The 21,571-nt window shown below is 39.0% G+C and overlaps 2 long non-coding RNA genes across 3 annotated transcripts in view; one reads left to right on the forward strand and one right to left on the reverse strand.

Annotated features, from left to right (window-relative positions):
* The window catches only part of LOC109675454 (uncharacterized), a 62,968-nt gene extending 59,693 nt beyond the window's left edge, over window positions 1–3,275 (forward strand). For both annotated transcript variants that reach the window (XR_002211435.2, XR_012444623.1), the window contains exon 8: window positions 1,987–3,275. This is a non-coding gene — a long non-coding RNA (uncharacterized lncRNA). The remainder of the gene's footprint in view (window positions 1–1,986) is intronic.
* The window catches only part of LOC141419894 (uncharacterized), an 89,792-nt gene that overhangs the window by 59,666 nt on the left and 8,555 nt on the right, over window positions 1–21,571 (reverse strand). The gene's annotated exons all lie outside the window — the stretch shown is intronic.

Below are 21,571 nucleotides of genomic sequence, written 5' to 3' on the forward strand. Positions count from 1 at the left end.
TTAGAATATATACCTGCTCAAATCCAAACCACAACACTGACATACTGCACTTTAATATAGGTTATCTGTGGAGAACATAAACATAGAAGTATATGTGTATGTATTTAAAAGTTGCAAGGAAATAATCTAAGTTCTTATTAGTTATCTTTACGGGTTTTATGGCGGTGCTTTTCTTCTTGGGTAGCACAGAGTATTTTCTAAATACGTGGCAAATACCAAGCTTGATGAGAAAATACTGCAGGTTTGACACCTAAGATATAAAAATCTAACACACACACATATATACATACACACAAGCACACGAAAGTCACATGAAAAAGCTGAGATATATACGAATGTGCTTTATTCCAATTTTAAATGAGGAAACAATGGGACAAAATTTTGAATAACTTCCAAGAAGAGTTCATACACATGTAAGGATAGGTATCATGCTGTACAGAGCAGCTATGGCATATAGAGGTGATTATATATATATATATATATATATAATATATCACCTAAGAGGAGCTATCTGGGGCTCCTCTTAGGTCTCTTGGCAAAGCATTGCCAACAGTTCAATAGAAGGGTGAAAGTGGAAAAAGTGGAAAGGACTGCATGGTTGGTTGGGTGGAGAGACTTGGTATTAGCAGTTGATAGCTCGATATAATCTCTAGGGAACAAGCAATTCCTTCTCCCATTTCAGCCTAGATCCTTCTGCATGCAGCTCAAAATTCAATGGCTTAACATGCTGAGTAGTAATAAGCATACTCACAGAAGACTATTTGAGGTATTGATGTAAATTTTGGGAAAAAAGTTTCTGTATGAGAGTGGTGGTTTTAAACCTTGGTTTGGTTTAGAAGGAAAACTAGAGCAAAAATGCAGCACAATGAACAAGTTCCACCAAATTGGCAAAATGTAACCAGCCGTGAGTTTTTGGTGGCATTTTTTTCAGACACGAAGGGCGGGAGAGGAACATTTGAGGATGGCGCTTACGGGATTGATTTTGTAGTACTGCCATCTTGAGGAAATAGTTTCAACACACCCAGTGCCATTATAGTTTCCTTCCCATGAGGCCAAGCAGTTGCTAGGACATGTGACCTGAAGCCAGTTGAAAGCGGCTTGGGCTGCAAGCTGACCCCCTTGCATTCTCCAAGGCTCTGATGGAGAACTGGACACTGGAGTTATCTTGGTACAGAACCTGAAGAGTGAACTGCTGGCTGCCAGGTTTTCTGGGGAGGGGGGCCTTGGTTCCTCCCAGTGTGGATTGAAACAGCGAGTTCTAGGTAGGTGACTTAGAGCAGAACCAGGTGTGTTTGGGTGACAGTCTCAGGTGTACCCAATTGTCTGGAGACTTGGTGGGTTTGAAAAGATGGGCAAGGTTCTTCTACTGGAGCAGATATGTGTAAAGATGAGGACCAGAGACCTGGGCATGGTGGTCCCCCCTATATTCAAAGCACTGCAGAGGCTGAAGCAGGAGGATCAGGACTTTGGGGCCAGCCTTGGGTTCATAGTGAGACCTACTTTCAAAAGGAAAAAAGGGGCTGGCGGAATTACTCAAGAACGCCAGCCTAGCAAGTGAGAGGCCCTGAGTTCAAACTCCAATACCGCCAAAAAAAAACCCCACCTATGCCTGATGAGGGTAAATTACTTGACCTCTTTTTATTTATTTATGGTGGTGCCCGGGAAATTCTAAGAGAGGAGCTTGTTTTCTCAAAATGTATTTGAAAAAAAAAAGCTGGATGCATTATAGGTTGTATTTTTGTGTCTCTTCGGGCATTTTTTTTTTTTTTTTTTTTTTTGCAAACTGGAAGGGTGGGAGCAAAGCTTCTGCAAACAAGGTTGTTTGGCTCTTCTTGGGCAACACTGCCACCGTGCGGAAATAGTTTCAGAATTCCCTAAAACGTGAGCGTTTCTTCCGTGAAAACCTCAGCAGAGAGGAACACAGGGTCTCTGGGAAGTCAAAAGGGCTCAGACTCATGCTTGGCCTCACATCCATTTTCTCCGCAGTCAGAAGAAACGCACAAATGCCAGAGTACTGACGTAGAACGTGAAAATAGGGACCAGGAGTGAGTTGCAGAGGCCTGGAAGAGCAAGGACAGGAAGTGGAGAGGCGGAACTTCAGCACCATTCATGGCGAATCCTGATCACAAACAAATACTCAGAAAAAGAGGTTTTGGAATGGTTTAAGTCTTAGCCAAGTGCAGGGGAAATTGGGCAGCATGTGGTTTGGTTGTTGTGGGTCAAGGTTTACACAGAATTCTACAGCCAAGTCCCCCTTGGCTAGCTGAAGAGATTCACATATCTAAGTGGGGACACTAAAGGCAGAAGGTGGTTGGGACAAATCCTCCATGCCCTGTTTACAGTAATAGTGGATTTGTAGCTGATATGTCACCTAGAAAAGCCGTGGGGGTGTCTTTTGTTTCACTGGTTGATTTTTAGCTTGGTATTTGCTGAACTAGGGATCAAATTCAGGGTCTCCTGCATTCCAGGCACTGAGCCTGTTGTACCCACCGAGATATAGAAATGCTTTGCGTAGTTTCGATCTTCCCTCAAGTCTCAGAATAGAATAGACCTATGAAACATCTCTATCACCAACCAGGTATAAAACAGGTAGACAAGGACACAGATTAGTTTAATATGGTTTGGGTCCCCAGTCCTCAGGTTGAAAATCAATTTTATGCCTTCCTCTCTTGTTTATTTCAACTGAGAGTTTTGCTCTTAGCAAATTTTATTTGATTAGTGACTCATAGAAAGCATACCAAGGGCCGCAAAACTTCCTCTGGAAAAAGTCTGTCCTTTACATTTTACACTCTTGAGAAAAGTCATGATGACTCTAAAGCCCCATAGTGTTAGGTAGCAATTAGCCTTGAGTGATGGATAAGCAGGATAGATGAAGAAAGAAGAAATTTATATTATTTTAATAAATATTAAAAAGGCCAGACTCATAGAAACTAAAAAGTATAAAAACCTAAAAAGCCAGAGTAGTTGGCCACTTCTCCCATCTCTTTTAAAATGCTAAATTACAAGAACAGGGCTGTCTACACTCCAGGACTATCAGCTTCAACTTTCTCTCTTTGAGATGTTAACAAGCTCCTGGGCTTCTTGGATGGGTGGAGAATCATCTTGTCTAGCAAAAGAAAGTTCTATGTTTTGGGTAGGCCAGGATGACCCCCCTTCCCTGTTTTAGCAACCATCTCAGCCTCCCAGATCCATTATCTTTGACCAGGTGTATTCCCCCAGCTCTATCAGTATAAGACTAAGAGATGGGGGCCACCATATTGAGTCTCTACTCTCATTTCCTGTGGGGGTGGGGGTGGGGGTGGGGGGTGTTTCTCTTTTTTGTGCATTTTCCCCCACTTTTATCCTGTTCTACTACATATCTTTCCTAATAAACTCTATACTATTATTTTCACTACATTTTTGTGTCTTGCTTGAATTCTTTTCCTGCCAGACACAAGAACCCATGTATTTATCAGTGTTATTTTTCCAGTAACTATAGTATAGTGATACTACATGAAAGCCTGCTGACTACTGGTCCAAGGGCAAGAACAGAAGAGAAGAATCATCAAAATCCTGTATTTGTCTTTGAGGATATTCCTTTGGTCCTGTTCATACCGGAACAAGCCCAGTGAGGAGTTCCTGTGTCAATGTTTCCTGACAGTTGCTGGTCCTCCCCAGGCTCCTTACTCTGCACATTGTATACTAGGATAACACTGGAATTTAAGTCTCTCTTAGTGCCTTAGGAAAAGTTAAGGAGGCCCAGCTTGAAGCCCAAGCCTCTTCCAACTCCCTATAAGCCAGACCTTCCCTCATCCACCGCATCCCATGTGTTGAAACCATTTCCTCATGATGGCAGTATAGCACCACATATGCCTGTGAGCACCATCTTTGAGTGCTCTTCTCCCACCCTTTCTGACTGGAAAAAAAAGAAGACATCAAGAAACAAAGTTATCAGGAAACATGGTTGCCTTCCATTGTGCCAGCTTGGTAGAAGAGGCTCACAATTCTGCATTTTTCTTAGTTTTCAATCTGAAGGTAGACTGAGACCTAAATAGACTCTCCTGCATCAGGGGCTGTTGTCCTTTCAGAAAGTAAATCTCCACTGGACTTTCGATTCAAGTGTAGTTTACTTCACTGTGCTCCTTCTCCAGGAGTTTGCCATGGTTTGAAACTAGTTCTTGTTTTCAGAGAAGTTAAGTCCACTCAGCCTGGAGCCCAGAACACTTCCATGTTACTACAGGCCACTACATTTCCCAACTAGTAGGCCTCATGGAAAGGAAACTGTAACGGCACAGGGTGTGTTGAAACTATATCCGCATGATGGCAGTCGTGTTGCAGATAAGCCCAGGAGCACCATCTTTGAGTTCTTTTCTCCCACCCTTCCTGTTTGTAAAAACACTACACTAAGACAAAGGCACCAACAAACATGGCTCCCTTGCATTTTGGCCAATTAGGTGAAAAAGGCTTACATTATTGTATTTCTGCATGCATTTCCGATCTGACACCAAACTGAGGCAGAATCCACCCTCTGACCTTGTCCACTCAGGTACTTTGTCATGGCATCAAATTTTTTTTTTTTAAGACAGTAAATTTGGTCTATGAAGGCAGAAAAAGAAGGATATTGCTAGAAGGCTGAAAAACATCTTCTTTAACAAATAATTTGAAAATCCAGTGTGTGTGCTTTTTTTGGGGGGGGAGTATAGGGTCTTACTAGATTGGCTTCCAGTTGTAGATGCTTCTGCCTCAGCCTCCTGTATGTTGGGATTAGAGGCATGTTCCACCATGACTGGTGAGTGTTCTTTTAATACAATATTTATTCATTTGTTTATATATTTATTTTGTACTATATATTAAACCCATGGTGTCAAGAAAGGTAGGCAAGTTCTCTTCCACTGAAAAATACACCCAGTATTTTTCTCCTTTAGACAGGGCCTCCCTAAATTGTCCAGACTGCCTTAGATTTCTCTGTTATCCAGACTACAGATCCTCCTGCCTCAATCTTGTAAGTAGCTAGGATTGCTATACATAGCCACCATGATTGCCTTTTATTTTTATTTCTGTTCTCAGCTTTCATTTTTGAGACATGCTCTCACTTTGTTACCCAGGCTGTTCTCCAACTCCAGATATCCAACAATCCTCCCCCCTTTGCCTCCTTAATGCCTCTTCTACCATGCCAGGAGAAAGTAGTATTTGAGCTGGTTACCCTCCAAGACAAGTAGGGAGTCCTCTACTTTCTAAGCTTGTGAATTCTATGGAGCTGTGACTCTATGGTGTGTGTGTGTGTGTGTGTGTGTGTGTGTGTGTGTGTGTGTTATATTTCCTAGGTAAAAGGCTTAGTATATTTTCTTATTAGTATATTAAATAATAGTTCTTATCAAGGATTGATAACCATGCACTGATCACAAAGAAAAGTACTATCAAAAATCCTTTCAAAGCAACTAATAACCTTTTGGATTATTTCCAAGCACGTCTATCAATATACACATACAGTACATACAGTCTTCTAGATTAGTCTCACACTAGAAATAAACCTATATGAAAACAGGATGAATGTATACATTGTAATTTAGATTAGAGCAGGTTTTTTTTTTTTGGCAATATGGGGTTTGAACTCTGGGCTTCACATTTGCTAGGCAGGCACTGTACCATTTGAGCTATTCTGACAGCTTTTTTATGTTGGGTATTTTTGAGATAGGATATCTAAGAACTATTTGCTGAGACTGGCTTTGAACTGCCATCCTCCTGATCTCTGCCTCTTGAGTGACTGTGATTACACATGAACTACTGGTGCCTGGAAGCAGGTTTGTATTTAAAAAGCTTTGAAGAACATGAATTTACATGAATATCAATAGTATAGTACACATTGCTTGTCAACATTTTAAGGCTACAATGTAAATAAAAGTAAAAAAACACACTCTCAACAGTGCTTGAGAAAAGTAGACACTTTTATTTGTTTTATTGGAATTTTTAGATAAATCATGATATGGTTTGATGGTGTGCCCCCCAGAACCTCTGTCCTGGAAACTTAATTTTCAGATTTATGTGGACTTTGGTGAGGTGATTCCATCATGATGACTCATACTCAGCTGTTGGAATAATAGATTTTTTTTAATACAGTATAACAGATCCTAAAGGAATAATAGATTTTTATGGGAGGGGCTTTGTTAAACATTGTATTAAACTACAAAAACAAAAATAAGTACTTGGATTTGTGAGTTGTTTACGAGATAAAGACTTCTTCCGGGCTTCAAGGAGGATAAATGATATCATAGCAAACTACAGGATAAGTACCACTGAGTGAAGTAAATCATGCCTAAAAGGATAAGGTCCAATTGGAGATTTACATTCTGGAAGGGCAAAAGTCCTGATGAAAGTGGGTAGATTTAGATTTAGGCCTCGGTTTAGTGTCAGATGGGAAATGCAAGCAGAAATGCAATAAGGTGAGCCTTTTCAACCATGCTGGCTCAAATTCAAGGCAGCCATGTTTGTTGTTTTCAGACAGGAAGGGTGGGAGAAGAGAACTCAAAGATGGCGCTTGTGAACTTATCTGGAGCACTACTGCCATCACGTGGATATAGTTTAAACACACCCTGTGCCATTACAGTTTCCTTTCCATGAGGCCTAGCAATTGGGGAATGTGGTGGCCTTTGGTGATTTGAAACTGTCCTGGGCTACAGGCTGAGTCAACTTCCCTTCTCCAAAGGCCCTAAGAGAGACCTGAACATTGGAGCTATCTTGGTGTAGAACATGACAAATGAAGGGCCTCTGGAGTGGACCAGCAGCTGCCAGTAGTGGCTGACACAGGAAGTCATTGTTGGTTTTGTTATTCTCAGTGTGGGCAATACCAGAGGAAATCACTCAAAGACAAATAAATGCAGGCTGTTAGGGGTTCTTTTCAAAAAGAAAATTTGTTAAGGGATGAGGGATGAACATGATCTAAGTATCTATCTATCTATCTATCTATATATGAAGATAAAATAATAAAACCCACTAAACACTGCTTGAAAAAGGGAAATTAAGAGTCAACTGAGGGTGTGATTTTGATCAAAGTGCATTGTATGCATCCATGGAAATATCACAATGAAACCTCTTTATGATTAACTTACAGTAATTTAAAATTTTCCTAAGAGCAAAGATCTATCTCAGATGAAATCATTGGAGGGGAGGCATGGAAATCTTTGTCATAAACTTTCCACACAAAATTTTAAATTGATAATTTATTTAGATATTTTTAGTTTTTTGAGACAAGGTCTCTCTTTGTAGCCTAGGCTGACCTGGAATTTACAATCCTCATGCTTCAATCAAAATGTGCTAGGAAAAAATTTTTTCTCTAGGGCTGGTGCTGTAATAGGTCAGTGGTAGTGCCTTTGCCCAGCATGCAGTAAGCCCGGAATTTTATTCTAAGCGAGGCACAAAAAAAAAACCTCACTATTTTTCTAGGCCTGAGAAATAAGCTACAATCCATCATGGCTGCCTCCAGGAGCTGGAGGATTCTTGACTACTTTACCCTTTGGTATCTCCATTTACATGTGTGAATATTTTTAGCTAGCTAAAGGAGAACTAGGCTCCAGAGTTTGGGTAGCCTTTGACCCACAACAACCAACCACATACTGCTGAATTTCCCCAGCAATTGGCTAAGACTTAAACTCCTTTCCTGAATATTTGCTAGTAGATTGGGATTCTACTCAGGGCAGTGCTGAGCTCCACCCCTCCACTTCCTGTGCCTGGACTTCCAGCCCTCTGCACACTCAGTACTGGTCCCTCAGTCAACAGGTTCTACACCAAGACTCTGTATTTGTTTATTTCTCTTGCCTGGTTGCAGAGAAAATGGTTGGGAGGCCAAGCATGGGCCTGGGTCCATTTGACCTTCCACAGGTTCTACCTTTCTCAGCTGCTAGGGTTTACATGGGGAAAACACTCATGGCTAAGGGATTTCTGAAACTATTTCCGCATGATGGCAGTGTTGTTCCAGAGGAGCAAAGAGCCCTGCATACAGGAGCTCTTCTTCCACCCTTCCTGTTTGAAGAAAAAAAAAAAAAAAAAAACCAGAAGAAACAAATCAACCAAAAAATTTGGTTACTTTGCTGTTTTGTTGTTGCTCGATTTGAAGAAATAAGCTCCACTCCTAGAATTTTGCTTTTGGTTTCCATTTGATATCAAAGGGAGATCTAGTGCACATGACCCCTAGATCATCCAATCCCAGGTACTATGGGAAAGAAATGAGATCTAAGTCACCCACCCTCATTAAGCATCTTCTCTTCTCAAGAACTTACAACCAAGCCTTTTGATATCTGCTTATTTTTCATACAGTGTTGTATCTCTAGTGTTACCTTCTAGTCTGGGGAGCAACCTCAAGGATCCATATATAGAAAGAAAAGAAAATGTTTACATCTCAGGGCTTGGAGAAGAGCAAAGCTGGGCCCAGGACCCTTGGTTCTCATTCTAGTTCACTTTCTAAATTCCCTGAGAGTCCTGCTCCATACTCTGACCTTGAGACTAGGCCTGTGTACCCATTCACCTTGTGTCTCCATCCAGTCACCTATCTGTGTTTCCTGAGAGAGCTTTACGATCTCTCACAGCATTCACATTAGTGTCTCTGTTTATCTAAGTATAAATAAAAATAAAGATATAAAAATGTTCTGAAATGTCATATTTAAACAGATATCCCGAAACTGGCCATGATCACAAATACACAGTACTTAAAAATTTGTAGACATACCCATGCAAAACTCATACTCAGGTTTCTCTAAAGATAGAAATACATGCCATTGTCACTTTTTACAAAATATTCAGTAGCACATTACCCCCTCGGCATATATCCATACACAGTTTTTGAGTGCTTGTAATTTTTAATTTTACTCTAGAAGACCTTTCAGAAATTATAAATTAAAAGGTATATGACAGGCCTATGCCAGTGAGAAAAAATAGCCACTCAAAATGTTTGTGTTGGCAGAGTGGCTCAAGTGGTAGTGAGCCTGAGGCCCTGAGTTCAAACCCCAATATGGAAAAAAAGAAAGTCTGTACCTTGTATTATTATCTTTTCCTTATGCACATGTAATATAAGGTTTTTTAAAGCAATGCTCAAATTCTCCCATATCATAATTGTTAAAGCAAGTCTTCACTTAACTACTTGAATGCTTTTCAAATACATTTCATATTTTTTAGAAATACTGACATGTTTAAAAATATTGCCACTTAATGTTGAATTAAAATTCATGTTACCTAAAATTACCTATTTTATTGTGTGCATTCATTACAGTTACAATACTGTGCAAGTATTGCTTCTGTCTAGCTCCACATAATTTTAATTACCACATAGGAAACACTGTATCTATTAAGTAATCATTCCCCCTACCTGTCTGCCCAGCCACTAGCAACCAGTACTCTGCTTTGTGCCCGTAAGGAGTTACTGGTGCTGGGTTCATATAAATGCAATCATTAGAAGACATGGCCTTTTGTGTATTAGTTACAGAGGATGTCTTCAAAGTTCATGCATGTAGTAAGATACATAAATATTTCATTGCTTTCCATGGCTGAATAATAAATATCCTCTGAACCTACACAGATCAGGTGTGCTGGGCGCTTGGATGTAGACACACAACAGCCTCGTTACTTTTTTATTTCTCTTCTTTTACTTTGCTTTTCTCTACACTTTAAAACCTTCTTCTTTCCTATTCTTTAAAGCCTTTCTTTTCTATTCTTTAAAGTCTCTTTACTTAGACTCTCACTGTCCCATGTTTTCTTTAATCTCTTAAAATTCTTGGTCCTCAGACCTGCAGACATACAATGGCAGCTGCCCACCCCGCAGTAGTTGCAGTCCCCTTGCAAACCTCAGCAGTAGCAGCAATCCCCTTGCCCCCTGCAGCAGCCTGGCAAGCAGCCAACCTTGGCAGTAGGGGCAGTCCCCTTGCAAATCAATCAATCAATCCCCCCTCTTCCTTCATCGAGGTGGAACAACAGTTTTCTGGGAGGGGCGTGACACTGTAACAAGAGAAACCTATAATCCTACTCTGAACATAAACATTTTAGGAAAAGCAGCCATGCTGCATTTTGCCCTCACACTCTTGTGTCTGGGGCCATGCCAAACTCAGCCTGCCGATTATTTGACATTATGTCAAGTTCTTATAGGCTTCTCATAATCTGCTCCCCACAAAAACGATTCAAATAGGAAAGGAAGAACTCAAATTATCCCTATTTGCAGATGATGTGATCTTTTTTTCCCTTTATTGTTGTGCTGGGTGGGGGTACATTGTGGCATTTACGCACATTCTTACAATGTATTAAAAATATCTTAGGTTAATTCACCTCCTCTATATGATCTTATATGTAAAAAAAACCCTAAAAACACCATCAAAAAACACTTAGACGTCATAAACACTTTCAGCAAAGTAGCAGGATACAAAATCGGTACACAAAAATCAGTAGTTTTTCTATACACCAATAATGAACAGACTGAGAAAGAAATCAGGGAAACTATCCCATTCACAACGCCCCCCTCCAAAGTATCTAGGAATATATTTAACTAAGGACGTGAAACACCTCTATAATGAAAACTATAAATCACTAAAGACAGAAATCAAAGAAGACATCAGAAGATGGAAAGATTTCCCATGCTCATGGAATGGCCCAGCCCTTTTGGCTTCAATAATTGTTTCATATAGGGTCTTATGCTTTTGCCTGGGGTCACCCTCAGACTGATCCTCCTACCTCTGCCTCCCACACAGCTGGGAATACAGATATGCACCTACGTGTTTAATTTTTGCATATGGTGTGAGGTAAGGATTCTTTGGTATATAGATAACCAGTTGTTCCAACATCATTTGTTAAAGAGATTATTCCTTTCTCCATAGGATGACCTTGATAGCTTTGTTGAAAATCATTTGACCATAGTGTATGGGTTTATATCTGGTCTTAATATATTCTTATGTGACTCGCACACTGATTTGATTACTGCACATCTGAAGGTAAGTTTTATGCTCTGGAGGAATGACTCCTCTACCTCGGGGTTGTTATTTAAGATTGTTTTTACTACTCAGGTCTCTTGCAATTCTACATGAATTTTAGTATCAGCTATTCCACTGGTGCAAAGATAATCATGGGTATGGTAATTCCAAGAATCTGTAGATCTCTTTGGGTAATATTGGCCAGTTAAACATATTTAGCCTTCTAACTAATGAACACAAGTTATTTCTAGTCTTTTATCTCTTAGTTGAATATTTTCCTAGGTATGTGATTCATTTTGATATTGCTATAAATGGAAATTTTCTTCCTCTCTTCCTCCCCAGCCCTCCCCTTCTCTCCTTTCCCTCCCTCCCTCCCTTCCTTCCTTCCAGCAAGGTCTCACTAGTAGCCCAGACTGGCCTCAAACTTGTGATCTCCTGCTTCAGCCTCAGCAGTGCTTTCAATGCAGGAATACAGGCATGCACTGCTATGCCAGTTCTTTTGTCCTCCTTTTTTTTAGTTTTGGGGTACTGGGGTTTGAACTCAGGGCTTCATGCTTACTAGGCAGGTACTCCACCACTTGCCACTCCACCAGCTCATGATCCTCCTGATGTCTGCCTCCTGAGTAGGTAGGCTCATCTTTGGTCCTCATCTTTACACAGATCTGCTCCACTAGAAGAGCTTTCCCTATTCTTGAGGTCCTCTAAGCCTCTAGACAATTGGGTACACCTGAGACTGTCACCCACACATACCTGCTCATGCTCTAAGCCACTTAGAACTGGCCTATTCTCATGCTCCTCCTATGGGAGATACATGTGCCATATCACAATGACATTATGTAAAAACCAGCTAACTCTTGCTTCAAGGGGCAGGAAAAGGAGTCTAATGACCCTGAAAGCCTTTGAGAAGGTTCCTATGTTTCTACCCACACTGGGAGAAACTGAGCACCTCCCCAAGACTTCCTGTACAGCAACACTTGGCAGCTGCTGGTCCACTTCAGGTTCCTTACCATTCAGGTTATGCACCAAGATAACTAGTGTCCAGGTCTTCCCCAGAGCCTTGTAGAAAGCACAGGGGCCCAGTTTGGAGCCCAGGCCTCTTTCAACTGGCTATAGGTCATATCTTCTCCCAGCTGCTAGACCTCATGGGAAGGAAGCTGCAGTGGCACTGGATGTGTTGAAACTATTTCCTCACAATAGCAGCAGCATTTCAGATAAACCCACAAATACCATCTTTGACTGCTCTTCTACTGCCTTTTCTGTAGGAAAAAATGCCACCCACAAACAAAGGCACCAGCAAACATGTCTGCTTGATGTGACGTGCTCACATTTTTTGTATTTCTGCTTTTTTTCTTGCATCTGAAACCAAAATGAGGTCCAAAAATATCATTCTCATTGAATTTTGATTTCTTAGAAATTAAATTTCAACTCTTCCTTGCCTATGCTATTTTTTAAAAAAACGTATTTTTCCATTTTATCATATTTCTTTTCTCATGGCATAAATAATGGATCCAATTTTAAGAGGGAGAAGAATGTGCTGGCAATTCAATGCCTAAAGCAGGCAATCTCTACCTCTTACCTTCTTACCTCTGAGGCTCTGGAAAGATAACTTCTGAACTGACACAATTTTTTTTTCCTTGAGGTACTGGGTTTGAACTCAGAGATCCATGCTTGCTAGGCAGGTGCTTTACCACTTGAGCCATTCTCACAGCTGAAAGATTCCTTCTGTATTCTGTCTTACCCCTGATCACATGTATTGTGTGAGAGGTATCCCTTTTCTAAGCTCAACAGTCCTTAGCACTTATCCCTGTGTGAAAACCACAGACTTACATAGAGTAATACATTTCTGATATTCTCTTTATATTTGATATACATTTTATGTTGTGTGTCCTTCTGGGTTCCATTTACTATTCCTAAACAAGCACTTTTCAGTATTATCAAATAGTTTTCTATTCTTCATTAAGTTTTTCTTTCATTATTTATTGAAATGTCTTACCATTTGTTGGTACAAAAAACCATTTAGAAACACGAGAGACTGTGAATAGCCAACGAAATACTCAGCAAAAAGAGCAATGCTGGCAGTATCACAATACCCAACTTCAAACTATATTACAAAGCAATAACAATAAAAACAGCATGGTACTGGCACAAAACAGACATGAAGACCAGTGGAACAGAATAGAGGACCCGGATATGAATCTACACAGCTATGCCCACCTTATTTTGGACAAAGGCACCAAAAACATACGATGGAGAAAAGACAGCCTCTTCAACAAATGTTGCTGGGAAAAGTGGTTATCCGTCTGCAAAAAAAACTGAAACTAGATCCATGTTTATCACCCTATATTAGTATAAACTAAAAATGGAGCAGACCTGAAACTCTGAAGTTAGCACAGGAAAGAGCAGGGAATACTCTGGAAGTAATAGGTATAGGCAAGGAATTCATTAATTATTAGTATTATATTTTTGTCTTTCTATTCCTTTGACTTCAATTTTTATAGGCTTGACTCCATTTTTCTCATTCGTTTGAGCTGTTTTGGTTGTTCTTAACATTCAGTAATATGAGTTCATTATTTTCTATGTTGTTTGATTAATCATGAAAATTTTTTTCAATGAAGTTATTGTGGAGGAAGCTTTCCTCTGAATAAGGAAGGAATAATAGGTATAGGCAAGCACTTCCTCAATAGAATCCCAGCTGTGTGGGAGGCAGAGGTAGGAGGATCACAGTCTGAGGGTGACCAGGCAAAAGCACAAGACCCTATATGAAAAAATAATTGAAGCAAAAAGGACTGGGCCAATCCATGAACACGGGAAATCTTTCCATCTTCTGATGTCTTCTTTTTTCTGTCTTTAGTGATTTATAGTTTTCATGGTAAAGGTCTTTCATGTCCTTAATTAAATTTATTCCTAGATACTTTTGGGGGGGGTGCTGTTGTGAATGGGATAGTTTCCCTGGTTTCTTTCTCAGTCTGTTCATTGTTGGTGTATAGAAAAACTACTGACTTTTGTATACTGATTTTGTATCCTGCCACTTTGTAGCCCCATGAACTATGAGCAATAAATTTCTCTTGTTTATAAATTATTCAGTATAAATTATTTTGTTATATCAGCCCAAAGAGTCTAAACAAACATTGTAACCTGAATAAGAAATACAATGGTTAACATTCATAAAGTAGCTGGGCACTGGTGGCTCATGCCTGTAATCTTAACTACTCAGGAGGATCTTGGTTCAAGGCCAGCCTGGGCAAAAGTTTCACAAGACTTTATCTTGAATATACTCAGTACAAAAAATGGCTGGTGGAGTGGCTCAAGTGGTAAAGCACCTGCCTAGCAAGTGTGAGACCCTGAGTTCAAACCCCAGTACTGCCAAAAATAATATTCATGAGGTAGTATTCAAGGTTAGACTTCATAAGATAAAACAGTAAATCTGAGAAAGGTATTTCCACCTATGGGCAAGTGAGACTACTAGAAAACCCATCTCTCTAAAGAGCAATGAGGAAACTGGGTAATACTGACAAAACCTTTTCTGTTCTGTGGAAATTAACCAAAAGGTTATGATAATGCTAAACTATGAGGGGAAAATCTGTATTGGTCTATCCAGTGGCTGCTCCTGTCTGCCTCCCACCCAGCTCCATGTATAGGGAAGTTTTGACAAAGTGAAATAAAGTCTTCCTAAAGGTCAATAGAGTTCCTTTCTGGCAGACTTATGTTATAAAAATTAACTAAAGGAAGTTCCTCAGGCTAAAAGAAAATGACTCTAGATGGTGACTTGAGTTTATAAGAAGAAATGAGGAGTATAGGAAATGGTAAATATCCGGGTTATTACAAAAGACTGGTTTTTTCTTATATTATTTAGAAAACAGTGTATAAAGCAATAGTTACTGTTGCTTTACAATAATACACACCTTATTGTTGGCTTTATAACAGATGCAATTTCTATAACAGTACAACATTGAAGAGGATATGGAGTTACATATTAGAAGTAAATTAGTATCAAGTTGATATATACATTTTGATAGGCTAAAATATATATTGTAATGCCTAGAACCAATGCTAAAAAAACAATATTTTAAACTTCAGAGAGAAATTAGAATAGCCCATAAAATATTTAACAAATAATTAGTAAAAATTTAAAATAGTCAACACAAAAGAATGCAGACAAGGTACAACAGAGGAATAAAAAGTAAGAGACATATAGAAATCCAATAGCAAAATGCCAAATTTAAGTCCTATCAATGACTACACTGAATTTTAATGGTTTAAACATGCAAATTAAGAGCAGAGATAATAAGACTGGATAAAGAAGCAATACCAAAAAGAAAAGCAAGATCCAAGTACATACTGTCTATAGGAGACATACCTTAAATTCAAACACACAAGTAGTAAGTAAAAGGGTAAAAAATGTACCATATCAATGGTAACCATGATAGGGCTGGAATGGAAACATCAGTATCAGAAGAAAGATTTATGAGAAGACTTCAAGACAAGAAATGAAATACAAAGAAGTTACATATGGTGGCAGAATCAATACATCAGGAAGATAGAATAATTATAAATGTATACATACCTAAAAACAATGCATCAAAATACACGAAGCAGGCTGGGGAGTGTTGCTCAAGTGGTGACACACTTGCCTAGGAAGCATAAGGCCCTGAGTTCAAACTCCAGTACACCAAAAGCACCAAACCAAAACAAAAAAACTAGGTAAATTCTATGGTAGGTTAGCCTATCTCAGTAAATCTGAAACATTAACAAAAAGGTTACAAGGTAATTGAGAACAGATTTAAAAAATACACAAAACAGATACTAGTGGATTCCAAGATGGCAGCTAGAGGGAGGAAGCAGAAAGGGAGCCTCCTAAAGTAAAATCTTGGAGAGATGCTGGAGATACACCTTACACTGAGAAGAGGCAAAACTTTGATCCCTCCACACCTCCAGCCTGTGCAGAGCATCTCCACTTCACGTTAACCGGAGAAACCAGTAGGGCCCCTGGGCTGCCGCCAGATGCCGGCGCCCAGAAGGCTTGGGAAGATGCAGACCACAAGGTGAGCTAAGCGATACACAGTACTCCCACAGACAACCCTGGGCCAGATCAGCATAGCCCCCTGGACAGACCGACCCCCACCCAGGGAAAAAAAGAGAAACTGAGTAAAAAGCAATAAGAACAATAAAGACAACGTTGCAAGGAGGGTGGGGCGCCCTGAGCGTGAAGAGGGGGGAGGGGAATCCCTCCCAGAACTGTAAATATAAACAAGCTGGGCCTGGCTGGAGAGGAGAGGGTGGGAGCAGTGGCACACGCACAGCAACCAGGAGTGGGAAAGCTTGTGAGAGTGGTGGAGGGAGGAAAACTCCACAGGAGGCAGGGGAAGACCCACTTCCCACGTGGGCTGTAAATAAACACGCAGGCCATAGAAAGCGGGTGCAGTGTCACCTCCCCCAGTGTGCTTGGAAAGGGGAAAGCTTGTAGCAGCAGCACGTGCACAGGAGAACTCTGAGTAAACAAAGCCTTTGGGGCCAGGTGAGTGTTAAGCTCACCCCTGAGATCCGCATAAATAAAGCCTCCAGCAACAATAGGCTGACAGCAGTGGGCAGGCAAGACACAGCCTCAGATAGCCATTCACAGAACTGTCTCCAGACTTCTTTTTTTCTCTCTCCCTACCTTTGATGAGAAAACAACTGAACTACACCTGCATGCTGAAAAACTTACTGAAACTGTATTACATTTGAACTTGGGACACTTTGTGGGTTTTTTTGTTTTGTTTTGTGTGGTTTTGTTTTATTTTATTTTTCCGCTTTGATGAGACAACTACAGAACACCATGTGAGGAACCATCTCCAGGACTGGAGGCTGAGGGATGAACACCAAAATTATTAAGACTGAAACTTTTATTGCATTTTATTTTATTTATTTGTTTTATATATATTTTTTTTTCATTTAGTTTTTATTTTTATTTTTTAAAATTTTTTATTTTCAATCCTCTCTGACTCTCTAATGCCTTTTCAGCTTACGTTTGATTAGTACACTGTCTCTCCCTGTTTTTATCTTTGAAATTTTTTTTGCTTCTTTGTTTTGTTTTTTTCTACTTGTTTATTTGCTTTTCCCTTTTCCTTTAACTTCTTTGCTTTCCATCTCCTCTCACCATTCCATTCTAAATATCACTAGTGCTATTATTACAAGCCAGAAAATACTTAATTGCACACAGTACAGGGACAATAACAACAACAAGGGCAATGACGAGAAGACAGAAAAAAAAGGGAAACCAGTTTCCCCACAGCAAAAAATTAGTACAGGAACCAGAGGGAAATGAAGAAAATAGATACTCAAATCCAGACTCCAACAAAATGAAGATAAACTATGCCAAAGAACCCAATGAAGCCCACAAGAATAATCTAAAAGAAGAAATACTACATGTACTCAATGAGAATTTTATAGAGATGATACAAGATATGGTAAACCAAAATGTACAGGAGACACTCAAGAAATTCCAAGACAACAAAAATAGAGAATTCGAAAAAGCAAAAGTAGAAATAAAGGAAACCATAGAAGCACTGTATAAACACCAAAGTGAAACAGAGAACACAATTGATAAACAGATAAATGAACTCAGGGCAAAAATAGACAACATTAACGAGGAATGGACCCAGGATATGGAAAACCTCAGAAAATAGAACGAAACAGAATTGCAAAACAAAATGGAAGGCCAATCCAGCAGAACGAACAAACAGAAGACAGAATCTCAGAACTCGAAGATGAAATGGTAATTAAAGGAAAAACCGAAAAACTATTAATTAAACAACTCAAGACCTGTGAAAAGAAAATGCAAGAACTCACCGACTCCATCAAAAGACCAAACCTGAGAATCATGGGCATCAAAGAAGAAGAGGTGCAAACAAAGGGAATGTGTAATACATTCAAACAAATAATAACAGAAAATTTCCCAAATCTAGAGAAAGATATTCCCATACGGATGGAAGGGGCCTCCAGAACACCAGACAGATCAAAATAGAACTATCCCACGACATATCATCATTAAAACAACAAGTTCAGAAACTAGGGAAAGAATATTGAAGGCTATAAGAGAGAATAAACAAATAACATACAAAGGTAAACCCATCAAAATCACAGCAGACTTCTCAACAGAAACTTTAAAAGAAAGAAGAGCTTGGGGAGAGATCTTCCAGGCACTAAATGAAAATAACTTCAACCCCAGGATACTCTACCCAGCAAAACTATCATTCAAAATAGATGGAGCAATAAAAGTCTTCCATGATAAGCAAAAACTAAAACAATATGTGACCACAAAGCCACCACTACAAAAGATTCTGCAAGGGATTCTGCACACAGAAAGTGAAACTCAACATAACGATGAAAGGGCAGGCAGCACCAAACTACAGGAAAAGAAAAGGCAAGAAAGTAGAGAGTAACCTCAACTTAGGTACACACAATCAAACCTTCAAACAACTAAGACAACTAAATGACAGGAATCACCACATACCTATCAGTACTAACACTTAATGTTAATGGACTTAATTCACCCATCAAAAGGCATCATTTGACGAAATGGATTAAAAAGGAAGATGCAACAATTTGTTGCTTACAGGAGACCCATCTCACTGACAAAAATAAGCATAGGCTTACGATGAAAGGCTGGAAGAAGATTTACCAAGCCAATGGTCCCCGAAAACAGGCAGGAGTAGCAATACTTATCTCTGACAAAGTAGACTTCAAATCTACATTGATCAAACAAGATAAAGAAGGACATTCCATACTAATAAAAGGGGAAATAAACTAAAAGGAAATATCAATAATCAACCTATATGCACCCAATGTCAAGGAACCCAATTTCATCAAACATACCCTGAAAGACTTAAAAGCATATATAAACGCCAACACAGTGGTTGTGGAGACTTTAACACCACATTATCATCAATAGATAGGTCATCCAAACAAAAAATCAATAAATTCAAGATCTAAAATATAAAGTAGATCAAATGGACCTACTTGATGTCTACAGAACATTTCATCCAACTTCTACACAATATACATTCTCCTCAGCAGCCCATTGAACCTTCTCTAAAATAGATCATATCCTAGGGCACAAAGCAAGCCTCAGCAAATATAAGACTATAGAAATTATATCATGCATACTATCCGATCACAACACAATAAAAGTAGAACTCAACAACAAAAGTAAAGACAAAAAACACGCAGACAGCTGGAAACAGAATAACTCATTACTTAATGAACAATGGGTCATTGGTGAAATAAAAGAGGAAATTAAAAAGTTCCTGGAAGTCAATGAAAATGAAAACACAACCTACCAGAACCTATGGGACACAGCAAAGGCAGTCCTGAGAGGAAAGTTTATAGCCATGAGTGCATATATTATAAAGACTGAAAGATCCCAAATCAATGACCTAATGATACATCTCAAACTCCTAGAAAAACAAGAACAAGCAAATCCCAAAACAAATAGGAGAGAAATAATAAAAATCAGAGCTGAAATCAATGAAATAGAAACCAAAAAAAGCCATACAAAGAATTAATGAAACAAAAAGTTGGTTCTTTGAAAAAATAAACAAGATCAACAGACCCCTGGCAAACCTGACTAAAATGAGGAGAGAAAAAACCCAAATTCGTAGAATCAGGAATGCAAAAGGGGAGATAACAACAAACACCATGGAAGTCCAGGAAATCATCAGAGACTACTTCAAGAACTTATATTCAAATAAATTTGAAAATCCTAAAGAAATGGACAGATTTCTAGATACATATGCTCATCCAAAACTGAACCAAGAGGATATTAATCACCTGAATAGATCTATAACACAAAATGAAATTGAAGCAGCAATCAAGAGTCTCCCCAAAAAGAAAAGTCCAGGACCTGATGGATTCTCTGCTGAATTCTATCAGACCTTTAAAGAAGAACTGATACCAACCCTCCTTAAACTGTTCCATGAAATAGAAAGAGAAGGAAAACTGCCTAACACATTTTATGAAGCCAGTATTAAACTTATCCCCAAACCAGGCAAAGACACCTCCAAAAAGGAGAACTATAGGCCAATCTCCTTAATGAACATCGATGCAAAAATACTCAACAAAATAATGGCAAACCAAATTCAACAACACATCAAAGATTATTCACCATGACCTAGTAGGCTTCATCCCAGGAATGCAGGGGTGGTTCAACATACGAAAATTAATAAACTAATAAACCACATTAACAGAAGCAAAGACAAAAACCACTTGATCATCTCAACAGATGCAGAAAAAGCCTTTGATAAGTTCCAACACCATTTCATGATAAAAGCTCTAAGAAAACTAGGAATAGAAGGAAAGTACCTCAACATTATAAAAGCTATATATGACAAACCTACAGCCAGCATTATACTTAACGGAGAAAAACTGAAACCATTCCCTCTAAAATCAGGAAATAGACAAGGATGCCCACTATCTCCACTCCTATTCAACATAGTACTGGAATTCCTAGAAAGAGCAATTAGGCAAGAAGAAGGAATAAAAGGAATACAAATAGGTAAAGAAACTGTCAAAATATCCCTATTTGCAGACAACATTGTCCTATACCTTAAAGACCCAAAAAAACTCTACTTAGAAGCTCGTAGACACCATCAATAGCTATAGCAAGGTAGCAGGATATAAAATCAACATAGAAAAATCATTAGCATTTCTATACACTAATAATGAACAAACTGAAAAAGAATATATGAAAACAATTCCATTTACAATAGCCTCAAAAAAAATCAAATACCTAGGTGTAAACCTAACAAAAAATGTGAATGACCTCTACAAGGAAAACTATAAACTTCTGAAGAAAGAGATTGAGGAAGACTACAGAAAGTGGAGAGATCTCCCATGCTCATGGATTGGTAGAATCAACATAGTAAAAATATCTATACTCCCAAAAGTAATCTACATGTTTAATGCAATTCCCATCAAAATCCCAATGGCATTCATTAAAGAGATTGAAAAATCTACTGTTAAATTTATATGGAAACACAAGAGGCCACGAATAGCCAAGGCAATACTCAGTCAAAAGAACAATGCTGGAGGTATCACGATACCTGACTTCAAACTATATTACAAAGCAATAACAATAAAAACAGCATGGTACTGGCCCAAAAACAGACATGAAGACCAGTGGAACAGAATAGAGGACCTTATGAAGCCACACAACTATAACCAACTTGTCTTTGACAAAGGCACTAAAAATATACGATGGAGAAAAAGCAGCCTCTTCAACAAAAACTGCTGGGAAAACTGGTTAGCAGTCTGCAAAAAACTGAAACTAGATCCATGTATATCACCCTATACCAATATTAACTCAAAATGGATCAAGGATCTTAATATCAGACCCCAAACTCTAAAGTTGATACAGGAAAGAGTAGGAAATACTCTGGAGTTAGTAGGTATAGGTAAGAACTTTCTCAACGGAACCCCAGCAGCACAGCAACTAAGAGATAGCATAGATAAATGGGACTTCATAAAACTAAAAAGCTTCTGCTCATCAAAAGAAATGGTCTCTAAACTGAAGAGAACACCCACAGAGTGGGAGAAAATATTTTCCAGCTACACATCAGACAAAGGACTGATAACCAGAATATATAGGGAACTTAAAAAACTAAATTCTAAAC

Source organism: Castor canadensis, chromosome X, assembly GCF_047511655.1.
Source record: "Castor canadensis chromosome X, mCasCan1.hap1v2, whole genome shotgun sequence".
Lineage (NCBI taxonomy): Eukaryota > Metazoa > Chordata > Mammalia > Rodentia > Castoridae > Castor > Castor canadensis.